This window comes from Haplochromis burtoni, unplaced genomic scaffold (assembly GCF_018398535.1).
Source record: "Haplochromis burtoni strain Fernald_Lab_line unplaced genomic scaffold, NCSU_Asbu1 Contig_94, whole genome shotgun sequence".
Classification (NCBI taxonomy): Eukaryota; Metazoa; Chordata; class Actinopteri; order Cichliformes; family Cichlidae; genus Haplochromis; species Haplochromis burtoni.
The window spans coordinates 1,839,331-1,860,212 of record NW_024582455.1 but is presented as its reverse complement, the minus strand read 5'-3'; the positions used below and the strand labels follow the sequence as shown (position 1 = coordinate 1,860,212).

At 42.5% G+C, this 20,882-nt stretch overlaps 1 protein-coding gene across 2 annotated transcripts in view; it reads right to left on the bottom strand.

Annotated features, from left to right (window-relative positions):
• The window catches only part of numbl (NUMB like endocytic adaptor protein), a 61,949-nt gene extending 42,346 nt beyond the window's left edge, over positions 1-19,603 (bottom strand). The window contains exons 1-2 of one of the 2 annotated variants that reach the window (XM_042222761.1): positions 19,459-19,603; positions 19,148-19,342 (exon numbers count right to left, since the gene is read on the bottom strand). The gene's annotated coding sequence lies outside the window, so the exon portion shown is untranslated. Of the gene's footprint in view, positions 1-19,147 lie in introns of both variants that reach the window. The other variant, XM_014334943.2, reaches the window with a different exon arrangement.
• Between the last annotated feature and the right edge of the window lie 1,279 nt (positions 19,604-20,882).

Here is a 20,882-nt window from a genome sequence, read left to right as displayed (position 1 = left end):
AAGGGAAAAGAAAGGAATTAGAGATTTTTTTATAGTTGCTTTCTCTCTAGGATGTTGATTTGACTTCAACAGTTATCGGTCACTTTGACTTTTTTCTTCTCTTTTCAAACCTCACTTCAGAGCAAAACAAAACCACATCGAACGTAAAGGGGAGGCCATTTCAATAGGCATCATACCCCTCGAAAAGCGTGGCGGAATTCTTTTAGAAACTGAGAAGTGTGTGTGTGTGTGCCCCCCATCCACACACACACACACACACACACACACGGTCACTACAGATTACAAACACACACCACAGATGGCCAGCGCGTCTCGTCTTTTCACCGCCACCACCATCGAGAATAATGGCCAGCGGTGGCCCCTCCTCCTCCTCTTCTACTCCCTTTCTCTTTTGTCAGCACGTGTGTCCGTCAAATGGAAGCGTGTGTGTCTGGGACAATGGCAGGCAGACAAAGAGCCCGCCTACCCCCCACCAGGATGCTGAATAGGGGGGCACGTGGTCCTTGTCATAGAAGGAACAATAGCGCTGAGGAAGAGGGGCAGAGAGAGGGTGTGGCACCCCTGCACCGATGGCAAGGTGCAGCCTGGGTGGCCCCCGAGTTCAGATTTGAACTTGAAGTTAATCAAGCAAATCAGGGGAAACTAGCCAGAAGCCAGAACGCAGACCATATGGTAGATATTCTTTAAATTACATTAAAGCCAAATGCATTTACTGAGGCAAATAATGCATTATTCATTCGTCAAAATGATTAGTCACTCACTCACTTGGTTTTCGGTTTGAAAGTCACGACTGGAAGTTTCATGCGCCCACGCATTTTTTCCATATGCTGCATAACCACTTACGGCTAATCAAAGCACATGACATGCCTTCAGACTGACTTCCTACCTTCCAGGAAACCAGTGATTCCATTAGTTTCACAACAGCAAGACAATTAACTTGTTAAGACCTAAAGTCTGATGGATTAATGAAATCGGCAGTCCATCACCGTAACCGCCTCTAGGCTTCTGCGGTCCTAAAGCAGCAAACAACTCATGCAGAAATCTTCCAGAAAGCTGGGCTTGCTGGTGCTTTCAAGGATTGGACATTATAAGTATTACAGTTTTCTGACTGCAACTTTTGTATGAGAATACCGTGTCGGTACTTGTAGAGGACTTCACATTGCTGTACTTAATGTGCTAACGTGCACGAAAAAGCACGCATGAAAGTGCGAGACTCAAACACCGAATTAATGACTGCTAAACTTATCTTGGTCTGGCAAGTTAACAAGCTTACATGATGCACATAATAAACGGTATAGCCTCCGAACATCAGTTAGCATGTGAGCATTTTAATATGCCAATACTAGCATAACCCAAAGAGCTATATGCTAAATGGTAAACTGCTACTTGCATAGTGATTTTGTACTCTGAATACAGAGAGCTTTTACTGCAAACTTCAATTATCCAATCACACACACATTCATTTCTATACCTAAGCACCTTGTCTACACTCTCACTCCGAATGATTCGTCGGGGCAACAATATTTTGCCCAAGGACACTTCGACATGCTGGCTGGAGTAGCCAGAGAATCGATCCACAAACCAGTTCTACCTCCTGAGCCACAGGCGCCCAGGAATTATTCACCAAGCCATAAGAAATTCCTGAATGATCAGTCAGTTAATCATTCTCTTTTTATGAACAAGTTTTATTTTTTTTGTATTTTTTTGGAACTGAAACAAAGTATTCAATAATTCTCCGCTTTTTTCCCTTAGCCAACTTTCAATATCACATTTCCACACAGCCACGTTTTCCACTCCCTGTTTGGCAGCACAATGACAATGTGTTAGTGATGAGCAATTACCTTTGAATAATTATCATTCTTAAGCATGTATCAAGTCTCAGCAAGTTGATATTGATGCAAAATAACATAAAAAATGAATGGCTTTCCATGTAAAGGGTAAAACTGATTCCCATGACCAATTACAAGGCAGAAGCCATCCTGGAGGGCCCAAAGACTCAGCTGGTGGATTTACTCCAGCCTTAGGCTTTTACTCACTCTAACGGATACATCAGCACTCGTGGGACATGTTTAATGTGACTCGCTGGATACAGCCTGAACAGTCTAAAGGTGCTCACGCACGTGTTCTCGTTGAAGAACGTGCATGTTTGTTTAGTTTTGGTTTTTTGTATGCGTGCAAGGGGGTCAAGATGCATTGTGACAGGGGAATAGAAAGGTTGGAACAGCTGGGCTGAGTCTGCAAGAGGACACGACAGGGGGAAAGCTGGGGGGAGTGAGTTAGAGAAAGAAAAAAGAAGAAAAGGGACAGGCACGTACATCCAGGCAGGCAGGCTGCTGACAGGCTTCTTTTGAGGCAGCAGCTGGTTAGACTGGGGGTCTCACCAGCTGTGCCTCTGCTGACCTCTCCCTAAAACTCTCCACCTCCTCTTCCTCCCCAAACTCCACTTCCCTTCCCCCAACAAACTGGAACCCTCACCCAAATGCAGGCAGGAACACACACACACACACACACACACACAACCATCTGTCAGTAGGAGGACAGTTGTCTCTCTGATTGCTCCATAACGGTGTTGAAGCAGACTTGGTAAGACACAGCACCACGCCCCAAACGAAAGCCCTGGAGATATGGAACTATTCTAAACCAGACGTCTTCCAACAAGCCCCAACTGACGTCTCAAACTCGGAGACATGTCCCTGGATAGATCACCCAAAGCCTGTGACTCATGCATGATTGCGAAGCAACACAGAGATGCAGAATTAGCAGTGATGGGAAAAGAAACCATGTACATGTTTTCATAGCTTTTATATTTTGACCAAAGAGATTCATGCATCAACACTGTGCTTATATTAACTAATTAATTTTTTTTAAAGGCCACGCTGTTTGCTCTTATTTTTATAAAGTAAGACAAAATTTACCAAATATGGTAACTCAGTGGAAGAATCGTCAGTGATCCTTCTAAAAGAGCGAGCTGCTGTTCCAAAAGTGCATCTCTCATTTTTCAAATCAAGCTTCTTGGAAGAGAGAGGCTGACTCACAATCTCACCAGCTCCTCCTTCATTATGATCTGCATCTAGGCTGACAGCAGATCAGCACCGATCAGATCTGATTTATGCAGAAAAAACAAGGAAAAGTTGCCTCGCCCGATTCAGACAGCATCACTTCAGAAGTGCTTATACGGAGCACCACTAAATCAAGTGCATCCAGTGAGTAATTGATTCAAGCTCTGTTCTTGTTTTTCACTCTGCCGTATAGCTGGCAAGGCAAATCTGCTGTATCTACAGCAGGAGGAAAAGAAAAAGTGAAGAGAAGAGAATGAGAGGAGACCATACTTGCTTTAGAGGGGAAAGAAACTAAAATGATGGCGTGCACAACATTGGCAAAGTAAAAAAACAATAAAGTTACTTCTGAGATACAGAGAATCTCTGCTATTTTTTAAAATCTTTCATTTACAAAAAGATTTTTAAAAAATGAAATCCATTTTATGGTTTGTGTCTGTATGATAACAGCCGGTCTCCGACAGACTCTGGGATAAACTGCATGTTGACATCCTCAACAACACAAGCAAACAGCATGCCTGGGTGACTCCACCAAAGCACAGCGCAGCATAACTTTACACTATTGAACAGAAGGCAGTCAATCGGTCAATTCAAAAAGCCTCCTCCGTCCTCTAGTTTATTTCATGTCACAATATAGTCCACACAAACGTTGTTAAAAGCTCCAAGAGGAGCACTTTTCGCTTTGATTCTCATGCCTAAAACTGCAAAATCTGGTTAAAAAGGAGCTGGCCACACCAATAAAGAGCCCACACATCTGTCTTCAAATGTTTTAACTTAAAAGCTCCAAAATTGAAATATACACTAAAATATAAGCCATGTAAAATATAAGAAAAGCTGTTTAAATTTGGCAAGAACCCACGATTATCTAGGACACCATTACGTATATGCTTTTAAAACTTTTTTATGGTTACTGAACATTAAGGTGTGTGTGTGGAACACATAAATAAACACACACATGCATTTGTGACTTAAGTTTCAGTCTACCTACGAAGTATCTGCAGCACTGTATAGACATGCCTCACTGGCCAGTTGATTGCTGTGGCATTTGCCAATGTGTACATAACTTTTTTTTCCAAGTGTGTGTATTAAATCTGTTTATTGGCATGCCAAATCCCTCTCTGCTCCTCCTCTCCTCTCCCTGAAGGGTTAGCAGTGTGAATATTAGATGGGGACAGATTGTATTAGATAACACAGACCTAAATAGAGCCACGCACAGATTCTCACACACAGGCAGCTTTGTGATGTACAGTTACACAGATGGTGAAGAAGTGCACTTGAAGAACACTTCATGGTGGCTCATTCAGAAAGGTAATGTATGACAATATGCCCACATTTCACCCAGATTTTGCTGTTTTATACCTAACATAACTCAAATTGAACACTGTTTTTCATTTTCACAGCAATGCAAACTTCTGTTTCTTATCACTACTGCAGCGGTCCACTGATGCACGCGGGAGAGATGAGCCCACACAGCTCACTGGGGGGCCCAAACAAATCTCCCCAAACTTTACTTTGTAAAGCTGGAGCCTCGGGCAAACACTTAGATGGCAGGATTTTTGTTTTATTTTCACATGTTAGGCAAGGTTTTAAAAGAGTACCTCTGCACTGGGGGATCAGTGGAGAAAAGTGAAAGAAATGAGTGCTGAGCTCTGCGATCTGCAGCTTGCAGGGATATGAAATGAATGCAAAATGCATGTTTCGGATGCTCTCCGTACGTGTGGATCGCCAGGCAATGTAACGCTATTCATGAGACACCATAGTATGCACATGCATTTTTTTAAGAGCTACTTTAGCACATAGTGGTAGGACATGGTTTGAAAGTGGAGCTGCTGTGGTGCACAGACACAGACAGCGTTGCATAAACAGTCCTGCACTTCACAGGCAGCTGGTGAACATGCAACTGCTCTGTGGGCTGGGATCTGTCCATCAAGTCACGTCTCAGGGGAACAGGAAAGGCAAGGATGAGAAACCAGCACGCTAGGATGTTTTCCTCCTCAGTTCTAAGAGCATGACAGTCTAAAAAAAACTTCCAACATACCTTTTTTTTTAAATGAAAACAAGGCCAACTTTGCAGCCACATCATCATCACCATCAAGCAAGCACCGCTCAACTTAGCTGCACCTCAGCAAGAGCAAATATCTAGTCATGAACAGCAACACTTGGCTGCCACAGTGTAAACTGAATACATGCTTTTTGTAGTCTAGTGTGTGTGTGTGTGTGTGTGTGTGTGTGTGTGTGTGTGTGTGTGTGTGTGTGTGTGTGTGAGAGAGAGAAGTGCAGGAAGAGAAAAGGGAAAAAAGGAACTTCAAAGTTGGTGAACAGCTAAAAAGTAGGGTTAAAAGGGGTTACGATTTTCCTCTGGCCCTTAGGAATGCAGAGCGGGAGCAATAACGCATTCCCTGTGTGGAGCGCAGTGAGCATCCTAGGACAAAGGCATGTAAACATGCAACCATGCACTTATGGAAACAAGTCTAGGCCAGAGGTGTCGAACATAAGGTCTGGGGAACAACATCTCTGGTTTAGACTCTCTTGGTCTGTTCTCCCTGCACATACCAAGCAGTCATCTGGTGAGCCGGACAATTCAACCCTGCAGCCATTTATCTACATTCTCCTCACAACTGCTTATCACCTCGGCCAGCATCCTCTCCTTCTTTTAAACCCTGCCACTCTACTGGTACCTCGCCTTTGAAAGCAGAGGAGACGAGGAGTAATGTCAAGGGAAGGAGGGGAACTTAAAGAGAATAGCAAATGAGCTCTCACCTCCTCGGACAGCTCGGCTCTACAGAGACTGAAGGGGTGCTACGGGGTGAGAGATGAAGGGAGAGAGGCCCCCCCTCATCACAACATAGTGTTCCCATTACATCAAATCATTTCTACATTACACTGGCTGGGTGTCGCCTTGGCATCACCACGATATTCCTCTGTGATCTGAGGCGAGAGCAGACATAGCCTGTGGGAGGACAGTCTATATACTTTCTATTGATCTCCTTGTAAAGGCTTGTTGAGGCCTGAGGTGCTTGAAGCTTCATCCATTAAAACATAATTTTTGGAAAAGAAAAAGAGAGAGAGAGAAAGTGCTGTGGCTTTATCCTAGATTTCATCATATTTGGAGTCATATTAGAGTGTAGACAAAGCTGGGAAAATGATATCTGAAGGATCGTATTGTTCATAACAATGTAAAGCAGTTTCAGCTTTGAAATATGATAGAAAATCAATGTCACTGAATGTTTTTGGTTTCTTTATGTGGTTAAGAGAGGACGTTTGTGTGGATAGTGGAGTCTTTTCTAAATGAGGAGTGTGTTTATGGTAACTTGCACAGACAGATAGCTCAGAAACTTGATGTCAATAAGCCGGGATTATGGTTTCATTACGTTTGTGTGCCTCTCTTTTATGAAGTTTATCTGTGTATTTAGCTATTGAGGAGTCACTCCTCACATTGCTAAATCAGAACCAAAACTAAAAGGCTACTTCAGCAATATTAAGTAAATAACAGTAATCGTAATACGCAAATCCTTTACTCAGTGAGACATATTTTGGGGAATATGTTGTCTGTTAGGAACAGCTAAATGAGAAAATCACCACCACTGTATTTCTCTCAAATATGGATATCAGCTTACTTTAATTAGCTTGGCAGGAAGAGATGGCACCCTGTACCACAATCTGGAACTTTTAGCTTCAACTTTTTTAACATTTTATTGACAGTTACAATGCTAAAAACAACACTTAGCAAGATGCTAGCTTAGGTCAGCTTTAGCTAGCTCTCTCAACAACTTGGCCATTTTAAACAAACAAGCTATGACTTGTTGTTTGTTTTATTACATGGTAGATTCAACAGTTTTATAAATGCTGGACAGATTTTGGACAGGGCAAGCTAGCTATTTGGCTACTCTTTGCACTAAGCTAATAGAGAGCAATAGTGGCCGCCCACATTTTTTAAGGGCTCCAGTTCTAGAAATGAAGTTCCACATTCATTTTCCCCACTGTCGTTTGAGAAAATTCTTATATAAAGAGTTTTAAGTCTTGAACATAGTAGTTTCGAGGTACCTCGTCACCATAAGGAGATTGAATTAGGTTGAATTTTTGTTTTTTAAATTAAAGAAAAGGAAAAAAAAGGAAAAAACAACAAAAAAAAACCCAACACTTTGTACATAATTACTTTCAGCTGTGAAGGAACTACTGATCTCCTGGCCCCCAACCAGCTATGGCTGATGGCTGTCCCCCACCCCTGGAGCCTGGAGGTTTGTTCCTGTTAAAAGAGAGTTTTTTCTTCCCACTGTCGCCAAGTGCTTGCTCAAAGGGGGTCTCTTTGATTGTTAGGCTTTTGTCTTTATTATTGTAGAGCACCTTGAGGTGACTTTTGTTGTGATTTGGTGCTATATAAATAAGACTGTACTGACCAAAATGAATCCTAAATTGCAATGAAACTTCTAGATTTCAAAGCGAATTATTTCTAACCTTAAAATTCATTATGATATTGTTGTATAATAATAGTTTTGTATTTATTTTATAGTTTGAGTAGAGCAGACTAAAGTCCAGATGTTATATTTTTCTTTACCATAGAAAGGATCCTGTCATCATCTACTACCTTTGTCTTCTATGGACATCCAGGGCTGTTTGCTTTTCTGTTTCCACTATCTGTTTGATGGATTGCATCCTCACATGGCCTGTTTCAGACTCCTTTGATGACATTTAGTAAATTCACAGCAACAGCTTCCAAATGGCAAAGCCACCCTTGGAATGAATTGTAGAGCTTTTCCCAGCTTAATTCATTAATAATGATATAATGAGGATATCCCACAGCTGTTCATGAAACAGATTTTGACTCTTGTGTCCAATTATATTTAAACAAGCAAAAATTGGGGAAACTTTAAAAAAAAGAATTGCTGTAATTCTTCAACATTTAAAGCAATATTTTGTTTAAATTAAAGCTTAGTGATAAGAGACAAATGTAACTTGAATTTTGTTTTGCTGATAATAATAATAAGGAACTTACAGGCACTGCTTTAGTGCAGGCAGAGGTGTTAGCCTTATTGAGGAAATAGCTGAATTAACTTAATGTTTTAATGCCTCTTCATGTGAAAACAAACACTGGCAAATCTCCCTGCAGCTCACATCTGTACATGTATCTGTACATCATAGCGCTGCTTTTATTTCCCTTTCTCACACACACGCGTCAGTGTTTTTTGTTAAAGTTGACTATTACCAAATAAATCATGTAATTATATTCCACAGAAACAGGCATAAACAGGTCGTACATGTCATATGGTGTTTTAGATCATCTGACAGTTCCCACTGGTTGCTCTCAGTTCTTGGCATGAGGTAACAAATTATGCTGCAATAATTTCACATTTTGGGTTTTTCCTCCAGGCATTGGAAATGTACGTATCGCTGTTCAGATTTCAAAGCCATTGTACATTTCAAATGCGCTTGGAGTCTCTGTCTCCGTCTCCACTGTGCCTCCCTGTCCACTCCTTCTAATAGTCGTGAGTGTCTGACATAATACCTAGTTGGCTGGCTGGCTGGCTGTACAGACCTGGAAAGGCCCTGGCTTGAGTGGCTGGCTGATTTACAGGCATTCTAGGTGGCTGGCTTGCCACAGACAACCCCCTCACTCCTACTGGACTTACTGGGTTTACTGGGTGGACTGGCTACTCATCTTCCTACAGTGAAGACAGACAAAGGCAGGTCTGTTCCTCTGGGAGCAAGCAGGCAAAGACTGCCACTTCCCGTGGCCAAAAGAGGCAGAGGGAGGAGGGGGAAGTGAGACAAATGAAGAAAGGAAAGAGAGAAAACTGAGACTGATAAAGAGCAGAAAAAAAGGAGGGTCCTTTTTAACTGAGGGCTACGAGGAAATGGGAAAAAGACATTATAACAAGAATCAGGAGAGAAATGTGAGAGATAGAGTGTAGAGAAAGGGTCAGGCACAGCCTATTAGTTGTATATTGTCCAATATGGTACTTGCGCAGGTACCAGCAATCAATCACAATGTTGCTTTCTATTACACTTTTCACAAAGTATTTGTCTCACAGCCCATAAGCAGTCACGACAGGAACAATCCACTCTAAATGCTAACGCTATCAATAATCTTCATCTCCCATATGCTTGTTTGGTTTTTTTCCCCCCACTATGGCATTTTAGTGCAGCTCGCCTGCGAAACAAGACACCTCTCCCTCCTCCATCTTGCCCTCTTTTCATCTCCCCGTCCATCTTTCCAGCGCCTACAATGGCTCCTCACCTCTCTCCTCTCCTCTTGGCCTGCAGCCTCATCCATCTGCCACTGCAAATACTGACATGAGAAAAGCAGTTTGGAAGATTTGGAGTCCATTTCCCTGTTTGTGTAATTCTGCTGTTGCAGGGGACAGAATATATAGCAGGTTACTCCACAAAATTTCAAGCATATGAGCATGCGACTTTTTAGAATGGGAGGGTATTTTATGCTGTGAAAATACTTATTATCTATAGACAATGTATTATGAAATAATAGGTGAAAAAAAACCTATTCTTGTGCTTTTATAATGCTAATGCTGCTTTATATGTTGGATGTATAACTTGATGAATAATACATAATAAACACATAAACACAATAATATCTATGGAAACCTGTGGGGGTGACCATAGGTTGCACAACACACAAGGAAGAGAAAAGGGAAAGGAGGACAATGCTTCAGGGTCAGAAATGGTATAAAGATGGACATAGCTTCTGGGTCAAAAAATTGAAGCAGATTCGAAAGTCCTTTAAACCTGCATTCTATCTCAAGGCCACCAGATGGCGATAGTTGTGGTTGCAAAAAGAAATCCAGGCGTAGAGAAAACCTCGCTCTGTCTTGATACGCGTAAACACTTTCCTGGTGAGTTTATTGTCTCAGTCACTCATTTATCCAGGCAAGAACCATCGCCTTAGATCGAAAAGCGTGGAAGATAATCTTTGGTCAAGCAAGAGAACCTTCGGCACCTACAGCAGCGTACTGGTTGCGCGGCCGACCACTGCCGCTGGTCGCCCGCTAAAGGAGAACAGATCCAGTTGGTTAATGACTTGCGATTGACAAGTCTTTAGCCAATGAGCGAGCAGTCTCACAGTCCTCAACCTTCTTTGTCAAATCTGGTTCTTTTAAGCCAAGATGGAAGAAACCCTCATCTTAAGACTTCGGAAACAAAAGGATGTTGTCTCAGTAGAGCTGTCCATTTTTTTTACACCATCTATTGTTGGCATAGATGGGCAGTAACACGTTGCAAGTAACGCATTATTGTAATCTGATTACTTTTTTCAAGTAACAAGTAAAGTAAGGGATTACTATTGCAAAAAAGGTAATTCGTTTACTGTTACTTTCCCATAAGCACGCTGTGTTACTGCATTACTAACACCATGATTTTTTTGCCAGAGTGTCTCATGACAACGACGTAAGCGAGTGCGACGTTCGTGGCAACAGCTGTGTGCAGATCAACAATGGATAATATAACAAGTGCGGGAGAGAGTATGAGCGTGCAGCGTTTAAAGCGTGGAAGTACTGACCTTACTTTGAGTTTGATTCCGTAAAAAGTGACAAAAACATTAGCGTCCGCTGTTCACTGCGCGGGAAGAAAACTTCTTTTTATAGTGAAAAAACCCCTAAACTTCCGAGCAAGCACCGAGTGCGCTACCACAGGAATGTGAAATTCACAGAGAAACTGCCGTATCCTTCCACTGACATGACCGCTGCTGCACACCTGCACCAGGGCAAACCTCCACCTGCCCCACTCCTGCTAAACAGGTGAAAATAGAGCAACAGGACCGCTACATGTTTGATTGTATTTATTTTCTGCTGTGTTTTACTTGCATCTATTTGACAAAGTGAGTGTAAACAAAAAAAACTATTTTATTTTATATGCTGGAATATGCAGAAAATAGGTTTAAATGTTAAACAAATTTCTTCCAGTCAGAGAATGTTGCATATAATTACATTTTTTGCTTGATGCATAAAGTTAAAAGATTAAAACAAGTTTTAAAAAGAGACTTTTTCATTTGATTACATTTTATGTGATGGATTATGCAGAAAAAAGTAGAATTGGGCTGAAAGATCTATTGCTTTATTACCTATTCAGGTTGTAAAACATTTTTTAAAAAGTAACTAAGTAACTAATTACTTTTGAAAATAAGTAATCAGTGAAGCAACGGGATTACTTTTTGGGGAAGCAATCAATAATTCGTTTCTGATTACTTTTTTCAAGTAACTTGACCAACACTGATCGTCAGGATCAAAAAAAGTTTTCTTTGCATGTAAGGATCCAATATATTAAGTGACTAAATATTTCCTATATGATTAAATCTTTTTATTTTAATCAAAGGTTTGTATAAATTTTGTGGTTATATAGTCCTGAATTCTTCTGAATTGGTCGTTGTGCATTTTCTTGTCCAAGCTGTGACACCATGGGTGCAGCTGGTTTCTGGGTTACAGACCCTGCGTCCACACACAGGGGTGGCTTCAGTATGATGCTGTACCTGTTGTTAATTTTTTTAAAAAAAACAAAAAAAACCTGTAGCTGTTTTTATTTTTAAGTTGGGAAAACAGTAAATGATATTACCCACAGTGCAGTTACATGTCTATGTTACTTCATAATATGGTATTTTTTAAAATCAAAATGCCAGTTTGCTTAAAAAAAGACGATTTAAACTATACAGTGGATCACAAAAATCCCAGTGAAATACTTTTTATACAAAAACAAAAATGAAGCAACTGTTTATATAAATTTTCTTGCTTGATTATATAATGATGTGATTCAAAAAATGTTTTTAAGAGGTTCCAGCAGGATCGTTTTGATCTGTGTAGGCGTTACAAGAGCCATTTCCCCCGGTGTTTTATGAGAACCTACGCCAACCTCGTGCTGCTGCTGGAGCTTTTTATTTTGACTCACATTTTAACACGTTTTAACTCTCATTAATACCGTGAAGCGCATTTTCTAAAACATTAACCTATTGCTTTATACGGAGAGAGGAATACAGGCTACTGAGTGATATTTTTATTTCTACACTCTAGAGCTTTTTCTAGTCTGCTAATAAGGATTTTTCCTCTGGTTGTAGTCTGCTGACGAGGTCTTCCTTTCATTCCTGAAACTCTACAAATATCCCTTATGTAACTGCTAATTTTACTACAAACATTATCATGTTATCTCGCTGTGCTCTTGTGAGGTACACTCAACAGTATTCAGTGGCATTGCTATAATTTCCCCTTGAAGATTTAGAGCGTGTCTGTGGTACTCGGCACAGTGGGTGATAAGATGGGTAATAGGTTATTTCAGTCTCAACAGCAGGGTGATTCAATTGTGGTTAATAGTTGTGGTGTGAGGGTTTTTTAATAGGTTATTCTTACTTCCTTCGTGAAATCTGTATCTTTATTAATACTTCTCATTTGCATTAAAAGGACAATCTCTTGTCTTTCATGAGGGATCCTTTCCAGCTATTCCTCCCTTGATCGCGATCGTGATGCCAGCAGCTCGGAGAGTGAGCTGCATCTGGCGTACAGCTGGACACCACAGAAAGACAAACAGATGGAGATGATTGAAAGACGAGTAAAAGAAATCAGAGAAGTCATAAGAGTTTAAGATAGGGAGCTGTGAAGGGCAGCAGTCTAAATAAGAAAATCTATACGAGCTATATTAAAGGTTGGTGAGTGCTGCAGGAATAAAACAAAGGGGAAGGAAAGGCGCGAGGCGAAGCGAACAGTGGAAATAAAGGAGAGGAGAAGCGAGTGAAAAGATAGCAACAGAGCAAGAAATGGAAAGATGCAGAACTCCAGAGAGAGAAAGAGAGACGGACCGGTGGAGGCACAGAGACAGAGAGAGATGAAGGGGGGTACAGTCATGTGGAGTCAGATGCTCCTAATCAGCTGCGTTGCTGTCAGAGCCTCCTCACTATAGCAACCATGAGTCATAGCACCAGTAAACAGAGAGGATGTTTTATAAAGCGAAAGCCTCGCTGGCACATTCACTGTGCCGTCGTACGTTTTACGAGCGCAGTGTAGCGGGAGCGAGACACAAACTGGTTCGCACAGGCCAAAGAAACACGTGCAGCTTATTTAGCACTTATTTTTCATTTCTCAGGGCGCCATTTTTACACGTCCACTTGTTACTGATATTTTACTTTATCCTCTGCAAAAACTGTTTGGGCGCCATCTAAAATGTATTGGGACATTATCTACATCACTGGACTGGTATTGCTTAGAGTGTTTTCTTGGGTCTGCACGGCTCCCTCGGGTACTTTTGTTTTCAGACGTCACACCTTAAACTGATTTCCACAGTTTTTCCTTCAAGAAATGCATGGGTTACTACAGTGTGTAGTGTAAGATGCTGAATTTATAAAAACTCAAAATGACATTCATTACTCATCAATATTTACACGGCTGTGTGTCGCAAGCTTCAAATAATAGGTCAGTGTACGCGCAAGTTCTCCCTGAGAGCTAGAAGCTCTTTTTCCAACAACTTTTTGGGCTCTGTATGATAGAGGGGACATCCTAATATTACCACCTCAAGTGCAAAGAACCAGCTGTCTAAACCTTCTGTTTGGAGGGGCAACCAATCAGAAGAAAGTGAACTTAAAGGAAGGGGGAAGGATGTAAAACTGCCTGTTACAGTCAGTGAATGAACTGAAGGTCCAGTTTGAGATAAACAGTGATTATTTTTGACTATGAAGCTGTGAGGATTATACTGTAAGTTATTGGAAGCTAGTGTGGGGTTAACCTTTGAGAGCTAATGAAGTATTTTTGGTTGTTCTAAATTGATATTTTCAAAGAGTTCTTTTGATCCAGCTACAAACACTAAGGAACTGCTTGAATGCAAGTAAAACTGCTGTTTTTCACTTTCATCTAAATTGTCCTAATCACATTCAGATGTGGAGCTAAGAGCTTTATGCATAATAAAATGTTTCCCAGTGTCTCGGATACCTACTGAAAGGATTTCACCGTATCCGCAGTGAGCTAATGTCAGCTGGTTCATTAGTCTGGATGATTTCTTTAGTCGGGCTCTGCACACTGCTCTAAGGATCTATAAACTCCGTAAGTATTTCATTTAAAGGCTGCGCAAACCGAGGGCCTAGCCTGTGCAGACTTTTTAAACAGCTTTTGATGAGCGCACTGCTGTACATGTACACAGAATCATACATGTTCACTGAGCCACAGAGCAGACGCTGATGCGTTTCTCTCCGGTGACTCATTCTTGTGTTTTAGCTGGAAGTAGCCTCTGTGCCCCCTCTGAGCCGCACGCACTCGAACGTAGAGAGGCACGAAGACAGAGTTTGATTCCTCTCGTATGTCCTCTGCCACTCTGCCTCTCTGACTGCCTATTGCAACACAATCTGCACAGATGCACACCGCTTTAAGTGTAGTCACCCCTCTCCTCTAACCCACCCCATCTCACCCCCCAATCTCCCTCAAACACTTTCTTCACACAGTGAATGGGCCCCTCTGTGCTCTGGAAGATTTAACTTGGGTTCTTTCTGTCGCTAACAATTTCTCTCACTCGGCATTGCTCTAAAATTGTGCAGCGGAGAAGCCTGCATCATTTTAAACCGTGTCTGCAGCACGCACACAGAAAACTGTGCAGGCAAGGAGGAAAGTGATTGTAGGTGGGCTGTGGTAACTGTAAATAACTCCAGATTTGAAACTAACAATGCCTACGTTCATCTGAGGCACTACGGTCCACGCAGGCCGCCCGGGCTCATTTAGTATCTCTGCACAGATCACATGGAAGAGTTCCTGTCATGCAATCCTAACTTTTTTCACACAGTTACATGGAATCCAAGAATAGCTGTAATCCATGAGGCTCTGTGAAGTGCTTTGGAAACGGGAAGGTTCACGAGATGGTAGTGAGACCTGCTGTGATGTACGGTTTGGAGATGCTGGCATTGACAAAAAGGAGGAGGTGGAGCTGGAGATGGTCAGATTTCATTGGGGGTGAGCAGAATGGACAGGATTAGAAATGAGGACATCAGAGGGACAGCTCAGGCCGCTCAGGGTTGGACATGTGCACAGGAGGGAGAGTGGATGCAATGGAAAAAAGCATGCTGAATATGAAGCTGCCAGGCAGGAGGAAAAGGACGTAGTGAAGGCGGACATGCTGGGGATGAAAGGGTTAGAAGAAGAAGAAGAACAGAATGTGCAAACTGTTGAGGCTGTTTCAACACGGTACTAAATGTTCTGATTTATGTTTTTTAAATTGGTTATTTGGCGATTCCACCACAGTTTGACCCTGAGACTGTGAAAAACCTCTCGTTACAAAAATGTATCAAAAGTGTTCAATACTGGACATTTGTTCAGTGGCTTCTAGGTGCAATTTGGAACAAACCACATAAAAACAATTGGGCAGCAAGAAGAGCAGCTGCTAAAAGCCTGGAAAAGGATATAGATCAAACCAACCCCTAAGGGAGAGGATGTGGTGGGATGTTTTTTTTCTTTTCATTTCAGGTATTTTTAGACGCAGGTTCCTTATCGCAATATTGTATCTGAGCTTCAACAGTTAAACGGGCTAAAATAGGTCATCAAAAAAAATAAAGAGAGAGAGAGCAATGTGATTTTTTTTTTTTTAAATGCAACCCTGGCTGCTCCGAGTGACAGTTATTAGTTGTGATGAGTTCTCCACTCGGAGTTGCGGTTGCTGAGAAAGACCCATTTCCACTTTTCTTGTTATCTGCAGAGAAAAACGCCACTGAAGCAAAGACAAACTGCTGATTGCCAAGGAAACAGGCGAACACACACACACAAGCCAGTCAGCATCCCTTTACGCGCATGCATGGTCAAACAAACTGAGAAAACACAAATTGCTGCCTTCACACATGAGCGTCCACTAGACGGGCATTCAAATCCATCCCTTCACTCGTTTATCAATCCAGACTCAACGTAATACGCACTGGTAGGAGCACAACATGTGCACACGAACATACTCACATACAAAATAAAAACTATAGCACCGTGTCTTTGTACTGTGAGCATGCCATTAGTGCGTGCAGTAATGGGGCTATATGGTAGATAGGAGTGGTTGCATTTAACTAGCCTTCAGAAATCAGATAAGCCCACTCAGCACATACTGGAGGCACTTAGGCATCAGAAAGCAGTGTGTGTATGTGTGTATTTGTGTGTAGAAACATGCATGTGATGACATCTTCTGGATCAGAGGTTCTGCTCAGCCTGATGTGGTCACATCCAAACATCCCTCAAAGGAACCGTGATACCCAGCGATGGCCTTCACGGCTCATTCCCACATTTTGAACCTCCTCCTGTTTGGTTTATCACTTTCTTCCCGCACCTCCTCGGACTTCCTGCCTCTCCTTAGCTTTTCTCACCCCACCTTTCTATCCGGGCACCCGACTCAGAGCGTTTCCTCCCTCCATCCTTCCTCTCCTCAGCGTCTTCGGGGTACGCCAAATCTCATTATTTAAAATCTGGTTCTCTAAATTAATCCTGCCAGCAGAAGCAGAATTCTGTAATCAATTTACGGGCTTTATTTGTGGAGTATTTTTATTTATTTATTTTTTGCTTTCATTCATTAACACCCACACATCACAACTGCTGTGCACATAGCAGAAGAAGAAAAAAATCCTCTTTACACAAGCAGTCACCGAGCAGCACTGCAGTCAATTTGGAATAAACACCTCAGTGGCGCTCCACACATAATTTATAGTTTCAGTCATAACTTTTCATACTTGTAATCTTTCTCAGCAACAAATCAAGTTTTGAAGAAGCATTTACAAAAGATCTTCAAACTATTCTCAAACTAATAAAGGATTTCCTCTACAACCTAAAAAAGACCCTAACCTGCAGTCCCACACAGTCGCCAGGGGCTGCTGTACTTTGCCCTGAGGAAGCACGGCCTTGCTGCCGGGCCGGCAGTAGCGGGGACGGGGCTGGAAGTGGTGCTGCTTGTTTAGGAGACCCACCCTGACCAGCACAAAGGGGGGGAGCAACGCCCTCCTCCACTACCAGCTAACCCAGACATCGCTCTGATTGGCCAGCTGGATGACCTTTGCGCCCCCCTGTATTGTGGTTTCAGCTGGCCCAACCCTCCCCCTTGTGCGTTTCGTGCGTGTGTGCGTGTATGTGGAAAACAAAAGACAGCCAAGTCCTAATGCAGCAATCAGAGCTCGAGGACAGGGGAAATGGTCTGAGGGGAAATGGAGTGTGTGTGTGTGTCTATGCATTGATGTGTGTGTGTGTGTGTGTGTGTGTGTGTTGCTGTGTATATGAGGGCGGTGTAATTATGTTCTAGTTGTGATGACTGAAGTGCAGCAGTGATTAGCTACATCAGAGGCAATTTATGTTCAGCAGTCACTTGGTTTGGACTTCCAGAGTTGCCACTCCTCCCTCTCTGTCACTCACTCTCTTCCATCCCTGGATCTCCAGCTTACCTCGGCTCTGGAGACATAGCGTGCCTCTAGTCACATCCCTAGAGCAAACTTCTTCCAGCCCCACCTTTTAATCGCGTGTTCTCCTTCATTAGTTGAAGTCCCAGATCACGTTAGTATGTCTCAAGCTTCAGATTGTCCCAAACCAAAACTACAACCTCTACAGCCAGTCTCTAAACCAATCTGTTCTTCGTTCAGGTCCCATAGCTAGACTGCACTAGCCCTTCTTTACACCAAACTGAGATCTGATCTTTTAACCACACAAACCCTTCTTTTCAGCCTCATCATAAATCTAATCATCAGTCCTCTAGAGTCACTTGCCCCAGGCCCGTTCCAGCCTTTCTAAGCCAAACTTTGGAGCAAACATGTTTTGTTTTTTTCCTGTTCTCCATCCTGAAACCATAACTGTAGATTCCACTTATTCTCCATTCAGCTTCACTCACAAACCTAACCTCAAGTAAGCTGCAGGTGTGGACTAAACCTTACCATATTTTAGCCACATCTCTAAATCAAATCATGCCTCATTACAGAACACACTCCAAAACAAACTCCTCATGCTGTAGCTTAATCCATGACTGAGACTAGCCCCACAAGCCTCAACTTAAGCCTTACCCTCCAGCTGCACATGCAAATAGTCTAGGACCAATGGTAGGAGACAGTCTGCGCCCCTCTCTACTAGTACTCTAAGAGTACTATGCTTTTAACACACCCTAAGTGACTCCTGTGTCCTCACTCTGAGCCAGTGGGTCAGCACAGACCAGCCCTAACAGCATGACTGCCTGTCTGAGGAATGCCATGTCATGGAACAGATGGAGCTCCACAGTCAATAGAGCTGCATGCATTACCCAGCCCTATGTACAAAGGCATGTGCCACGCTTTGCGTGTGCATGTATGTAATTTGCATTGTGTCACTGTTCTCGATGCACTTTGCATCCTTTGCCCCCCGTCTTTACATTCTTTCCAAAACACAACAAGCAGCAATGAGACAAAGAAAGATACACCCTTGGAAGAAAACTTTGAAAATGATGCAAACACGCCCAAAAGGCACGATTCCCCACATAGTGTGATGCAATGGAGAGATAATGCAGAAAATCCTGGAGATGCATGGAAATATTGGCCTCTGCACACAAGCTGAGGTTGGCTAAAACTAAAACAATCCCATGAACCAATAAGTTACTACTTTCAGTTCAATCAATAACACATTATCTCATTCACCTTGCCACTAAAGATCAAATAAAGCTGATTTCCAGACCACAAATGCTGTAATAGGGTGGTTATAACACCTATAGATCATCAATACAACAATAAAGTTGGAGTTTTTCTTAAATTTTTAGAGCATTATCTGGAGACTCCTGCACAATTAGACAACCTGTGCGCACGCAGTTGGCGTGAAAGAGTCGATCAGAGTCCAGGCACAGTGTAGTTGTGGTCTTTGGTGATGGATCACAGCTGTGAGCTGTTATCATAAAGACCAAGGCTGCCACATTTCATTCATTTCACATATATGGGCCCGCTGGCGAGGTCCATATCAGAGCGGTGCACTTCCAATGAAACATTAAATCAGCTCCCAAACTATTTACATCAAGAATTTAAACGCACGCTGAGTGGATGGCTCCATTCTTGGTTGTGGGTCCAGTCGTTATGGAGACATTACCGGATTGCTAAATAAGGCTGGAAGTGTCAGTAAATCGGGATGCCAGATTGGACGCGAATCCAGTGAACTCACCCAAGAGAACGACGGATGATCGGCTCCCCGCTCCTCCTCCTCTGTGTAAATCCAGGACCCCGGACACAAATAAATTAGCCCTGTACGAGAATCAGGCGGAATGTGTAATTTCACAAAAATCCCCTCTTCATCCGCACTACCAAAGCGATGGAGTGGAGGCGACGTGGAGCCGCAAACCAACCTGGTCGGCGTAGCCTACACACGCACACACACATAAACACGCAGGCACAATTTTTTTTTAAAAATTAAAAAAGCAGGGAGTCTGTCTTATTCGTGCAATCAAAGCGATATTTTCCCAAAAAGGCACCGACTCGGGGTTTCGGGAGGGGGGGCTGATTTCGGTGGAATCGGTGTAGTAATCTCGGATGCTTTGGTTGTTGACTGTGCACTTACTGGGCTGCTTCCCCCGGCTCCACCCGCTAACCCAGCCTTCCCAGTGCGCCCATTGGCACAGACGGCCGGACATGCAAATCTACTCTTCCCATTGATGTTTTCCAAAAAAGAAAAAAAAGCACAGCGTTGTGGTTCTGTTGCTCTACTGCGCCACCGTGCGGCATCTAACCTGCTGTGATTCACGGTTTACTATAGCCCTGTTTTAAGAAAGTCCCCGTGCCTCCCTAAAACACAGGTGTCAAACATAAGGCTCGGGGGCCAGAATCGGCCGACAAAGACTCCAGTCCAGCCCACTTTTAGCTTCATTGTCAGTGAATGAATGTGAATTATGTCTGGGCAGTGAGCTACCAGAACGTTTTTCTGTCATTTTACAAATGTGTTTATTTGTTCTGACAGATGTCTTTCATTTACTACAACTGTATTTCTTTTTCATGTACAACGACTGATACCCACTGTTGAAATTACACTTCTTTTTCTTGTATTAAATGCAATTAAATGTTTAGTTAAATTACTTTACACTGACAGAAGGGGGAGGTTTGCTGGTTCGGCCCACTTAACATCAAAGTGGGCTGTATGTGGCCCACAAGTTTGATATCTCCGCCCTAAGAGGACACCCGCCCATTTTAGCAAGGCACAAAATTTTAACTATATTTTGCAAATATAGTTAAATTAACACTGAATTTCTCCAAGATTGCAAGCACTTGCTTTTCAAAGATTTTTAAGAACACAGTATTTTACATATTGTGAAGCAATGATGTAGAAAGTTCGTAGATTGTTAAATGTTAAAAAGTCCATACTGAACGCATGGCTGCTTTATTAGTTACACTTTCCTAGCACCAGATCAGACCTTCCTTCAGAACTTCTATCATTTTTTGTAGCACAGATTCAGCAAAGTCGTGAAAACAGATGTTAGCCCTTCACGATGTTCACAGATGTTGGTCCATATTGACATGACAGCATCACACAGTTGCTGCATATTTGTCAGCTGGAAGCTCTCACTCTCAATGGTGCACTGTTGGATTGAGATCTGGTGACTACAGATTAAACTGACTGTCAGGTTCAAGAAACCAATTTGAGATGATTTAAACTTTGTGACAAGGTGCGGGATCATGCTGGAAGCAGCCATTAGAAGATGGGTACACTGTAGCCACAAAGGAATGATCCTGGACATGGAGCCTATAATCTAAATGTCACAACAGAAACAGAGACTCATCAGACCAGGCGATTTTTTCCAAGCTTTTGTCCAGTTTCGGTGAGCTTGTGGGAATTGTACCCCCAGTTTCCTGTTCTCAGCTAACAGGAGTGGCAGCCGGTGTTTGTAAGTGTTAAGCGTGTATTTTTC